We start from the raw sequence: 13,686 nt of genomic DNA, 5'->3' as shown, positions 1-13,686 counted from the left end.
TTAGCTATTTGTCAGGCTTGATGGTTTTGCAAATTGTGCTCTTTCCACCAGTGGCTATGGCAGCTCAGAATAAAGGTAGGCATACATTATATCAACATGTTGAATCATTCTACCGGCCAATAATAAAGCATGATTGGCAGGTCGAATAATCCCCTGTGTATCAGCCTGACATCTGGACACCAACCAGGAGCATTAGAGCCCTGGTCAGTTGGTGCTTGTTTTCACCCTTCAGTGGTATTTTTGCCATGTAGCCTGATGTCAGACTACAGTAAAAACATCAGAATCAGAATCAGAATTCTTTTATTTGGCCAAGTATATTTGCACATACAGGAAATTGAGGTTGGTGCATGGGACATAAGAAATATATTTAAAAAAAAATATATATAAGCAAAATCTTAACAAAAAATGTACAAAATAGTAAAATATCAACAAAATAGTAATAACAAATGTACAAAATAGAACAATAAGACAATACATTTTGTAGGCTGTGCGAGGCTAAGTGGCAATGAGGCTAGAGGCTGTGATATGGGTATGGGGCATGTACACTATAAATTAGAACAATTTTAAATAAATATACAAAAGTATTACAACAAAGAATAGCTTGCCCTAAGTGGAGATTGCGCAGAAGAGCAGCTTGCCCTAACTCACTACCTTCTGCGTGCCAACCGGCGTGTTAGCTACTTCCCCGAGAGACTTAACTCCCCTGGTGGAGATGCTACTGGGCCTTCATGCAAGAAAACAAGACATACTGTACCCTCCCAAACAGCAGCTGCATGCGTTGCCTGCTGATTAAAGGGAGCCATATTGACGGTGTCGCAAGTAAACTGTGACAGCGTAGAGAAGAAATTGGCTGATCTCTGACTAGTATGTGTTGTTTCCGAAGGGGGGTGTCCGAGGGGCTGGGAAATAAGACCTCTAAAAAAGACAACCCAGCCAGCAATCACTTATCGGGTCGCTGGTGGCAACCGAGGGGCTCATCTGCCAAAATGTGACCCCTCATGGTAAAATGATGGTATTTGTTGTGGTGTTATGCTGATATTAGTCTACCTCTCATGATGGGCTGACAGTCGGCATGCCACTAGTAGACCTATGCTGGCGTGCCGATGGAGTGACAATGATAGACGGACGTTGCTATGCCAACGGTAGACCTATGGTCGGTATGCCAATGATAGACTGATGGTGGCATGCCATTGGTTTAAAGCTCAGTAAAGAAGTGGAAAGGTTGTGACAGGGAAAAGGAAGATCGTGGCAGAGGAGTGGGAAGAGGGTGGCAGAGGAGTGGGAAGAGCGTGGCAGGGGAATGGGAAGAGCGTGGCAGGGGAGTGGGAAGATCGTGGCAGGGGAGTGGGAAGAGGGTGGCAGAGGAGTGGGAAGAGGGTGGCAGGAGAGTGGGAAGATTGTGGCAGGGAAAAGGAAGATTGTGGCAGAGGAGTGGGAAGATTGTGGCAGAGGAGTGGGAAGATATGAATACTCGGCTAGCCGATGGCAGTGTGACAATGGACCACTGTTGGTGGCGCCCCACTGTGGGGCCATCGTAAAGTCGATGAGCCAAATTCTTCCATGCCGACAGCTTTTGCCGATAGAGGGCCGCTCATGGGCCACCACAAGCCACCACAAGCTTGCTAGCTGGAACAATGGTCCAAAAAAAGTACATTCTATTCCATAACTAACTGTCTGAACAATACAGCAAGAAGGTCTGTAGCACAGTACTGATGGATCAAACTCACTCTTTGTATGCATGAAGAGAACAAGGTGGGCCCCCTGTGTTCAAATGAACTGACCCACTGCAGTTGGGGTCCAATGAAATCTCTTACCAGTACCACCCAAATGCATTTTATACTCATTAATGCCAGAACACTGCACAGAGCACTCGCGTTAAGGGCAACATCGATCCTGGAAATCTCTGCACACCAACCGTAACACACCTGATTGGCAAAGCTTTTAACCCAAATGTTTAATGCTACGCTGCAAAGGGAAAGAGCTTAAGGCAGCTGTGCAGGGCAAAAGTGTGTGTGTGTGTGTGTGTGTGTGCGAGCGTGCGTGTGTGTGCCTGCCTGCCTGCCTACCTGCGTGTGTTCTGGGGTTTCCTCTATCCGTTGATTTGATTGATTGAAGCGAGTTCACCTGCGTATTTCACCTCTTCCATTTGCCTTTGATGTGCATTCCACTAATCGCTGGGTCTAAATAGTGATGGAATGGCGATTTTTCCCATTTAGTCACTTTGTCATTTAGCAGAGTGATTCCTTCTGCTCCAACCCAACCTGATATGCTCAGTGTTGAGCTTCTGTAATGTGCTTAGCTGAGGGGGCCATGTCACAGCCAAACTGGTGGTAAACTCAGTCACTCCTGACTCCTCCACATCTCTTCTATTTCAACATTGAAATAGAACAGCAGACAGGATTAATAAGGTGAAGAACATGTGGAAACACACATACAAACCAAGGACTGAACTGTTTCAAACCGTACCATCTGTACAACAGTACCATCTGTGGCATCCATGTCTGAACTGACACCAGGGACAACCTGAGAGACCTTGTTCGAGGTCATAGAGTCACAGTTGATGAGTTTCATGTAGGCTTTTGCATCGCTTCCTTCACCCTGTTCTTGGTCCTTGTAAGATATTCTCCTGATACATACAGAATAGATTCAGTAATGACTCCTGACATTTATAAGATGCTAAATAGGGGAATTAGGCCAATTTTATTACAGGGAGACACAATCTCTACATTAAAATGTCAGTAAAAATGACATATGATTGGGCTAAACCTGAAATCTGCACCGCTTCTGTTACGTTTGCAATGTGCCTCTCACTCTGATGCTGCCCACCAAGAAATGTCACGACACACTCAGACTCAGGGCCTTTCATTGACTTTATTTCATTATTTCAAATGTGTTATTACCAACAGGGTCGTTGCCCGTTTCTGATAGAACTTTGATGATTGACAAATACTTTCTGGAAACGGCGAAAGATCAATTGCCTTTATTGAGTTCCCTTCTCGTCCAAAGAGGTTCCTCATAAAGCTCTATATTATTCATGAGCTCAAGGTTCAGATAGGGCCACTTACATCACTCCAATGCATTAATAGTTGAGCAACTCTGAGCTTTTGAGGTTACTTTACTCCAAAACCTCAGTTCTGCTGTGCTCCATACTGTGAACTCTGCTTAGCAGTCTCTCCACTTAGCCCAGAGGATTTAGCTTCCTTTGAAATATTCAATAAAGCATCAGGATCAGAGAGAATTCAGTTAATTACAGTCTCATGACATCACGCTCACTTATGCTCTCTCTGATCAGCCGCGTACACCACTATGATGACATACAGTAAATTGCTGACTGGCACAGCTGGATTTTATGAATGAAAAATGAATGAATGAGTGTCTGAGGTTTTGCCTACTGTGTGTGTGTGTGTGTGTGTGTGTGTGTGTGTGCGTGTGTGCGTGTGTGCGTGCGTGGGTGCGTGGGTGTGCGTGCGTGTGTGTGTGTGTGAGAAGATTAATACACATACACTGCTATGCAGAGTCTCAGAAACAATAATAATACCCTGTCTGAAGGTGGTCCATCAGCTTGGGTATGTGTGAGTGTGTGTGTGTGTGTGTGTGCGTTCATACATGTGTTTGTATGTGTGTGCATGTGTTTGTGTGTGCGTGTGCGTGTGCGCGTGTGTACGTGCGTTTGTGCGTGTTTGTGCATGTGTACATGTGTGTCTATGTGTGTGTGTGTCTGTGTGTGTGTGTGCGCATGTATGTGTGTGTGTGTGTGTGTGTGTTTGAGAAGATTAATCCACATACACTGCTATGCAAAGTCTCAGATACAATAATAATAACCTGTCTGAAGGCAGTCCATTAGCTTGTGTTTGTGTGTTTGTGTGTGTGTCTGTGTCTGTGTGCGGTGTGCGTGTGTTCATGTGTGTGTGTGTGTCTGTGTGTGTGTGTGTGTGTGTGTGTGTGTGTCTGTGTCTGCGTGCGGTGTGCGTGTGTTCATGTGTGTGTGTGTCTGTGTGCAGGGGCGTGTGTTCATGTGTGTGTGTGTGTGTGTGTGTGTGTGTGTGTGTGTCTGTGTCTGTGTGTGGGTGTGCGTGTGTTCATGTGTGTGTGTGTGTGTGTGTGTGTGTGTGTGTGTCTGTGTCTGCGTGCGGTGTGCGTGTGTTCATGTGTGTGTGTGTCTGTGTGCAGGGGCGTGTGTTCATGTGTGTGTGTGTGTGTGTGTGTGTGTGTGTGTGTGTGTCTGTGTCTGTGTGTGGGTGTGCATGTGTTCATGTGTGTGTGTGTGTGTGTGTGTGTATGTGTGTGTGTCTGTGTGCGTGTGTACATGTGTGTGTGAGAAGATGAATACACATCTATGCAGAGTCTCAGAGACAATAATAACCTGTCTCAAGGCGGTCCATCAGCTTGAAATATTGATGGTGCTGCTGCAAAGCTGCTGCAGTAGGTTACAAGGACAGCGACAATGACTTAGAGAATGAGAGAGGCAGAACCAAAGACAGGGGACCACTATCTGCAAGGTTCCCTGTGTTACACAGACGTTCAGATAGAAGACATTATAGTGACCTACAGTACCGCAAGGAAAAGAAGAGGTCTGTGTGAAAGAGAAGCCCGTGGTGAAGCCACCCACATACCTCCTACAAGCCCTGGCATACTTGGCACTAAGACACACACACACACACACACGCACGCACGCACGCACGCACGCACGCACACACGCACGCACGCACACACACACACACGCACGCACACACACGCACAGAAACCTGCCTCAGACCTACCAATCACAAACATAACAGAAAAACTAAACAAAATAGTACTCAAACCTGTGGGGCATTGTGGTCTGAGTGTGCTCAAATAATGTACTCCCATGTACTTTTACATTACAAGCTCATTCATCAAATGGTCCAAAGAATATTGTCCTCTTGAAGTGATTTTTTCTCTCAGGTACTGTAATACAAGTGATGACTGTGTGCCATCTAGTGGAAGGGCTTGGTACTTTCTAACAGTAAAAAACAAACATATTCTCACTGACTGCATGGATATCTCATCTACCGATTGGTGGTGGTTGTAGATTTAACTGAACACATATAATGGATGTGACAGACATTTCCCTGAAAGACTATGCAGAATGAATGCAAGCACTTAAAATGCGAACAAGTAGTGGTTGAATGAGAGGAACCCCAGGTGGAGTGAATTGTGTTAAAAAATAGTGACGTTTCCTTCCAGTTTGTCGCATCTTCTCTTCTTTTTGTCCAATCGACTCTCTTTTTCACCTACGTACATGTACTGTACCCAACCCACCGTTCTATACCCCTTGTCGATTGATTCAAATGTGACATTTATCCTACATATACTGTAGGGGGCAATATTGTTCTTCCATACTCAACATGTATGCTAAACTAGGAATTGATGAGTGACTGAGAGACAGCCAGCCAACCAGCCACAAATGCACACACACGGACACACTTGATGGACATATTTAGCTTTTATATTAGATTTTCATCCAGTTTATTACAGCGTATCCTGATAGTAAGTCAGGATGCACAGTTTATTGGGGTCACCAAATACAACAGGCACGAGAAGCTACACATGTGAAAAAGGCAGATAGACAGGGAGATTGGTTAGAAATAGTATTCAGCAGACAGGTTTAGAAGGTGTGAACATGGAAAATCCTGTTTTTGTACCTGTTTTTTTTCACATGATTTTTATCAACGATGAAAGATACACGGATAAGCGGGAAGGGACATTCTGACTCAAAGGTGCGGTCCCTCTTTGTACTCTCTCACACACACACACACTCTCCCTTGGGACCATAAACCAGGAGGATGGAGAGAAAAACAGGATTCCATTTCTCCATGAAGCAAAGGAAAGCCAAAATCGAGGTGCTGACAGCTTCCTTCATTCCATCCCAAGGGGAACGTTTATGGTTGGTGTTTTGAGATAACAATTGGCTGTATTTATTCAGGTTGATGGCTCAGCCTTCTTTGGATGATAAGAGATGTGTTTTATGTTTTGTTGATACAGTTTTAGTGTGCCAATCAGGATTTAAGGTCACGCTATATATAGATCATTGGTTATGCTTCATGAAACAAAGACGACAAATCATGCTTTATCAGAATCCATAAATGTTAAGCATATGCACATTGTGGTGCTCCTGGGACACTCCAGCTCCGACCTCAACTCAGGGATCAGAGATAGCTTTCCTAATCCGCCCCTCGCCCATTCCCAGTCTGCTCACGCTCCACACACACACACACACACACACACACACACACACACACACACACACACACACACACACACACACACACACACACACACACACACACACACACACAGGATCAAAGGAAGGTTTGCTAAACTTATATTTATCAAAGACAGACAAAGAAAAGTCCTTTGTCCACATCAAAGACGATGCTGCAGATGTTGAAACCCATTGTCGTTTGAAACCCAGAAAAACACATCAAAAGCAGTTGGATAAGTAATAACGAGTTCTTCTGTTGTGGTTCTTCTCAAAGCGGATGGAGGGAGGGTGCCAGGTTTGCTTTGGGATGGATCTATGTTTTCTCAGTCAGAAGGACATCTGTTCCACAGTAAGTCATATCCACATTAAACATCTCTAGTGCAAACAGCTCCCTGGGTTGCCCCGTTTATTTGTCTGATATCGCTGGCGTTCGGGTCGAACAACCCAGACCTCAGGAGACGTCCTGCACAGAACTGTTGGCACAGCTGAGAGGGAATGATGGGAAAATATTCCTCTCTCAAACACTTTACTTCTGAGGTCGATGCATTTGACTGTGATGATAGACCGGTAGTTCCAGTTAGATTTTGTTTAAACTACCAGACAATAGCAAAGCTATGATTATACAGTCTTAACTTGCTGACCTAAATCCCAAAAGAAAGTTCCAGAAAATGATTCCTCCTCCTGTCCTTTTCCACGGTAGCTCTAGGTGGCATGCTGAGGCATACTGTGTTTGTGATTTAGGATGTAAATCTGCAAGGGTGCACATGTGTTGAGAAGGTTTTGAGCTTGAATGCAAAACAACGGATTGTTAGCACCCTAGGTGGTCAGAGATGGCTTTGAACATTGGACGAAAAACAAATCTCACAATAGCATCAAATGACCTTAGGCTACAAAACAAAAGATATCACAGGAATTCTTGCAGCGGTCTGCAGGGATGTTTGGGGGGGTGGGGGGGTGGGGGTAAAGGTGTGGTTTTTTAGGTCATTCACCTCTCTTCCTTCCCCTGGGAGGGTACCACAGTGTCTTTATGGCAGGAAAGAGTTGTAGGTCAGTCCACAGCCTTGTCCTCTTCCTGTCTGTCCCTCTCTCACACTCACACACACACACACACACACACACACGCACGCACGCAAACACGATGGATGAGAAGAGCTCATCCTGCTCAAATAAGGACCAGGAAGTCAGGAGACAGCACATTATCAGACCGATTTGAAAAAAAAAACAGGTCTACAGAAAGCTTCAACAGGCATGACAACTTGTTGTTGTTCAATCCTAACATACAAGAGTGTTCCTTCTTAGATGAGTCCTGCTTTTTACAGTTGACTAGGACCCACCATGTCTGACATGCAGTCTCATCCCTTTGTGTCTCACTGCAAGAGCAATGGTGAGCGTGTGTAATCAGCGTATTATTGACTAAATTAGAATGGCTCCAACTCACTGAAGCCATTAGGCAGGATACGAGGGACTTAATTGTTTCGCGAGTGTCTGGATCTGCCAGCATTAAGACAAAAGGTCATTAAATCCTCTTCCCCAATTATCAACTTTTCTTGCCTTAATGAGGAGAGTTAATTCTAGGTCTTGACAGAGGTCGTTTCCCTTTTTGACAGGGACTGCCCTGTAGCCCAATACTTGATCAGTGTCTTCCTCTACTGTGGACTACCCAACACAGTATCATTACAAAACGTCCTTACATAACTGTACGTCTAGACAAAGTCCTATTTAATCAAAAATGTATCATGTCTAGGAAATGTCTAGATAGGGCCTGTGGTGTGTGTGTGTGTGTGTGTGTGTGTGTGTGTGTGTGTGTGTGTGTGTGTGTGTGTGTGTGTGTGTGTGTGTGTATATGGCGCTGCTGCATACCAATGGCATGTGACCATATTTCCCCATCATGCTCCATCTGGGGCAATAACACTGTTCTGGGTGGAGTACATGTGATGGCTCTCTCCATCGCTAGCTGAGGACACAGGCCATTAAGTCTGATATGTGGCTGCCCCCCAGGGTCACTCTTCCTGTGAAAATGGCTGATTCAGAACCCCCACCATTTCACTTTGTCATATCACACACACACACACACACACACACACACACACAGACTGTAATAAAGACATCTGTGAACACAATTCGCGCAACAACATTATAATGATGCACATCATTTGTATTCAGCCGTCTCCTGTCTCTGCCCCCCCCACACACACACACACACACACACACACACACACACCCCGCGCAACCCAACTCTACTGTTCCGCATCACGGATCTAAGAGGACTTGATAGTTTTCACCTACACAGTGGATGTTCTGCCCTCAAGTAGCCCTCCGCCCGCCCAGTCGTTTCAGATCCGGGAGCACCAAAGGGGTGATCGAACGGAACGAGACTTCATTCCCTCCCAGACACAAAGTCACACAATGAGTCATGATCAACCTTTCGCTTTCGTCCCATCTCAGCGCGCCTCCCCAGGGTGAGATTGGTGAAGGGCTGCTGTCGTGTGCCCTGCCGGTGCGCCATTAAACATGTCTTTTATTAGCCGGTTGTGTTCCTCTGTTGGGTCAGCCCGGCTGCAGGAGTGAAATACCCAGCCGCCAGGCCCGCACATGGGAACAAGCACCCTATTAAACTGCAATATTACTGTAATAAAGGCTCCCCATATCGCTTTTACGGTCTTTTTAATCACGTCTATTCATCTTCCTAGGCTTGTGAGCTACAGCTCATGATGAGCGCCATTTCGTGAATGCGCCGCCAGTGGGGAAAGAGAGGGGAGGAACAGCTGGAAGCGAAATATTGCCAGTTGCGCTATTGCCTTTGTGTCTTGCAAATTCCAGCTCGGAACTTTCCCGTTGGACAAACATAACCTTCAATCCAGTCCGTTTGAAAGACTTAAGACCCTTCTCTCTGCCTCCAATGTCTTTGTTTTTCATTAGATTTTATTTTATTTGTTTTATTGTAGCCTACCGTAAAGTTTCATATAAAAATCCAAAACAATTTCACCCACACCTATGACAAATGACATCACTACCTTAATCTATTTCATTTCTGAAACCCCAGCAATGACAGGACTGCCAAACAGTCGAATCAACAGTCGTTGAACATTGAATCCCGGCTACATGGGGAGGTTGTACTGGACAGCTTTCAGTTGTCGTGGAGCTGCTGATTTTCGACCCAGTGTTTTAAGTAAAATGCCAGCGACTCAAGTTAGTTATAAAACACATTTCTTCTGTTAGCTACATGTTGGTGATGGTATAAGGGGTCTGTGTAACCTGAAGTACAACATTCCTGTGATGGTGATGCCCAGATCACTCCCCCTGCTGCAATCACAACAGCTAGAGGTACAGTCACAGAGGACATATCTGGGAAAGGAGGAAGGGGAACACGACACTGAATGAGACTCACCCACACAGTTGTGGCTGATCAATGATCTACCGATGCCATATCATGGGACAGCTAATGGTTTGCTTACACATCAACCAGAGAATGGGAGTTGTCAACGCAATCGAACGTTCTCTTCACTGTTTTAACTAGCAACAACCAAGGTCAGGAGTCTCACCTGTTGGTCTCTTGTAGTTAAACTCTAGTTGAGGTGTGTGTGCTCTGTGTGCTCTGTGTGCTCTGTGTCCTGGATCAATACTGGGCCTAGAGCTGCTTCCCTTTCCCACACACTGCTGGAAAGTCACTCTCTGAGTAAATAGTAGTAGTAAATAGTATAGTAAAGAGAGGCGTACTGTAAACACTCCACTTGATAGCCAAGCAACCACATCCATGGCCTCATCACGCGGTTGACAGACAATACCTTCATCAGTGGCCAGGCTTCTTCCCTTTTTCAGACCACCACAGATGGCGTCACAACAGCCACACACCTGGTCAACCGCAGTTGCAGCAACCCACCTGGCATATCTCACATAAGCCTTACACACGTGCTTGGTTTCTATATCTAAGGTGGTTGGTAACCTGCATACAGAACTATTGTTTTGTGTCAGAATGAGGAAATGTACAGAATGAGGAAATGTTCACAGACAAACCTGTTGGCATTGGTCACAAACAAACAGGATTTGTGCTCTGAATCAATGGGGGCCGATGTTGCTTTCAGATCTGTGATGACTTGCACAGGTGAGTAATAGTAAGCAAATGAGTGAGTGAGAGTTCTGTCTACTGTGTTGGGATGTGAGGACCTGTTTACCATGTCGACAGCACCCAATCTATTAAGTACAGGACACGACTGCCATGATAACTCAGAACTAAAATGTTGCAACCAGACATGACATTTTGCTCCAGTCAGATTCGGTTTACAGACCGAACTCCTCTCATCCTGATGGAACCTAAAAGGCATCCAGCTGCGGCTGGAGTTTGTCATGCCAGGTTCTCTGCATGAAGTGGGACCTGGAGCCTGTCAGTCTGCCATCCAATCAGACACCTCAAAAAGGGTGAACCAAAAACACAAAGGTTCAATTTGATTCCCAACACATGGGTCCAGACATACAGTCTGTGTTCCAGGTCACCTACATTGCAGTCGCACTGTGCAGATCGCACAATGACTGGATAAGTCAATTAACATCCCAGGAACCATATACATATAAGATACCAATACAACCACAACCGTACCCATGTTCTCTATGAAGGAGTAACTGCGAGCAGAGTTCATGTCTGGGGCCAGGGTAGCCACACAGCTGTCCACAAATACCCTGAGGGGCACATGGTGGATAATGGAGGCTTCAATGTTTGTCATCCCCCAGGAAGTAGACATTGGAGCCAGCCCTCTGTGAGGTGAAAAAAATAAAACAACATAACAATGACACGAAAAGGGGGAGAGACCAACTTTAAAAAGTACTGAAACTATCTGAAACGCCTGCATTTAATGAAGGTAGTTTAAATTCTTAGTCAAATGTATTTTGAGTCACTTACTTCAAGTTATCATTGGAGGAGTGTAAAAAGGTAGTTGAACCTTCAAAGCCCATGTGTACCCACCTGTCAGGAGCCTGAGGGAGAAGACCAACTGTTGCTCTGCCACCTTAGTGGAGGCAAAGGGGATCCAGCTAGGCTTCAGATCATCGCTGCTCACATTGTGCTTCCGAGCAGATAGAAAATGCATTACATTTATTAGCAAGTTTTAGCCATTACAATGTTAGCCAGAGGAGTCCAATGAACCCTACTCCCCAGTACAAGTTTCTCTCCTGTAAATAAATTAAATCAAAAATTATTTAAAAAAAAAAGATATTCTAGCATTCTAGCATCTAGTTTTCTAGCATTGTGACTGCCAATAGCCCCTGGTTCTAGCATAGATTACTTTTTCTTATGATGACTGATGGATAGATGATTCACTTACTGAGACAAATGTATTTGTTTTAAGTCGCTTTGGATAAAGGCGTCTGCTAAATGCCATAAATGTAAAATGTAAATATGAGCTTCAAGCGTGCAACCAGTAATTGAGAGCTCCAAATTATGAGCATTAAAGGGGACTTCTCATTTTCTGAAGAGGTTTTCTTCAAAATGCGCAACACTTTTACTTCAAAAAATGTTTCAAGTGGTGGTGAAGTGCAAATCTGGAGTATTGAAAGGAGTCAACTCGAGACAGAAATTCCTTACCTTTCATAATAGCATTCCACTCCAACCTCAGCGCCATTGATCTGAACAATAGAAGAGCCTTCGACTGGCGGTAGTGTGGAGAAGTGAGTAAAAGGTAGAGATGAGTACCTCCTCAGTCATCTGGAGAAAATGATATCACATTACCACCACAAAACATCCCCTCTACCCTGTATCCGCGCGCACACACACACACACACACACACACACACACACACACACACACACACACACACACACACACACACACACACACACACACACACACACACACATACCGTCAGCGTGCTGCTACATCCTTGCAGCTCAGACTCAGGTCAAAGCAGGGTCACCACTCAGCCTCCAAGGGTCATATCAGAGGGTTGGATCAGCTGACCATTACCCAGAAAGTCCTGTTTGACCTCTACCTTGACCTGGGCCTCGCCACATCAGACAGCCACACTGTTGGCTGGCACAGGCTCCCGCTGCTCAAACTTCAGTGGCACCTTGGCATCCTCCCTCACCGGCGGGTTCAAGTCTGGGCCTCCAACGGGCTTCCTGGTCTCAAATGGCTGTTGCACTTGGACAGGCTGCTGGTTGGTGTTGGATGGGCATCCGCGGCCCGGCTTTCTAAAGTCAAACTGAGGCCCAGGTTCCCTGGGCTCAGTACACACAGGGGCTTCAACCGGTTTCCTATGCCTAACACACACAGGTGGTATAACACGCTTCAGAGAATCAATGTTCACAGGGCCCAGGGCAGACCTCCTGGGTTGGCCATTAACTGGCCTCCTTTTTTCAAATTGGGAAGGTTTTTGAGCAGGTCCCTGGGCCTGCGTGGGCATTGGTGAGTCCATTCTAACAGGTGCTTCTGCTTACTGCTGACTGTCATAACAGACAATGTGTGGCCAGTTCTGTGCGCCACAGAATGGCCTAAAATAGACCAACACAACAATCACAACTAAACCTACTCTTAACCCCATGATCATTTTTGACAGAGAGTCCTTTGTATTCACTTTGAGATGTCGTTCTATAGAACGACCCAAAGCATAATCTGTGAACCTGACCCTTGGGACTTGGGAGACTCCTTAGTGAAACTGAATTCCAGCCCTGGCCTACACACCTGCTGAACATTCTCTAACAGCCGGTTTCCCGACACAGATTAAGACTAATCCTAGACTAAATTGCACTTTCAAACTGGAGTAACTGAAATTGCATTTCAATATTCAATAATGTAGTGTTTCTACACAGTTAGCTCCAAGGTTTGTTTATTTCAAAACAACAAATAATTTGGAACGTTTTATTTTCATCTCCCTCCCCAATGTTCAGCCGACTCCTGATTTAATTAATAGTTTTGACTCTGTATTAATTTAAGTAGCATTAGGCCTCGTCCTGATTTAAAGGGACGGTTCAGCCGATTTCCATGTTTAGGTAAAATATCATCTTACCCTGAGTTGTCCTCATAGGCCAGTTGAGAAAGCTCTTCTGGTTCTTCTTTCTCCATTGCCTACTTTCCTACCGCAGCACAAGCTAACAGTTAGCAGCGCTCTCTCCAATAGATCGGATTCCAGCACTTAAAATAGCATTGTTGAAATGACATGCCAAAATCTCCTCAGAGAAACATTGAACAGGAGGCACCTGAGCACGGAGTGATTACTAGCTGTGAACAATTAAGTAGGCAGTATCGTAAATAGAATCCAGGAACTATATGTGACAACGGAACATTGCATATTATTGCAAAACTACGTCGTTTGCAATTACAATAAAAGCACGTCCAGGTTCGTCTAGTACAGGAGTGCCCAACCTTTTTTGACCCAAGATCTACTTTTCAAGTCGCCAACCTCCCGAGATCTACTAGTCCAGTGTCAACTCCGACGTAACTACAACAAAACAAAACATACAGTTACACATA

At 45.2% G+C, this 13,686-nt stretch overlaps 1 pseudogene across 1 annotated transcript; it reads right to left on the bottom strand.

Annotated features, from left to right (window-relative positions):
• Window positions 1-10,016: 10,016 nt before the first annotated feature.
• On the bottom strand, window positions 10,017-13,278 carry LOC310812172 (zona pellucida sperm-binding protein 3-like; annotated as a pseudogene). Its single transcript has 6 exons — window positions 13,223-13,278; window positions 12,139-12,476; window positions 11,828-11,865; window positions 11,161-11,283; window positions 10,821-10,975; window positions 10,017-10,036 (listed from the first exon to the last, which is right to left on the bottom strand). The product of its transcript is annotated as a zona pellucida sperm-binding protein 3-like (transcript).
• Between the last annotated feature and the right edge of the window lie 408 nt (window positions 13,279-13,686).

Source organism: Argentina silus, assembly GCF_951799395.1.
Source record: "Argentina silus genome assembly, chromosome: 11".
NCBI lineage: Eukaryota > Metazoa > Chordata > Actinopteri > Argentiniformes > Argentinidae > Argentina > Argentina silus.
Note: the sequence above shows the minus strand (reverse complement) of the source record. Positions and strands in the feature narration are given on the sequence as shown.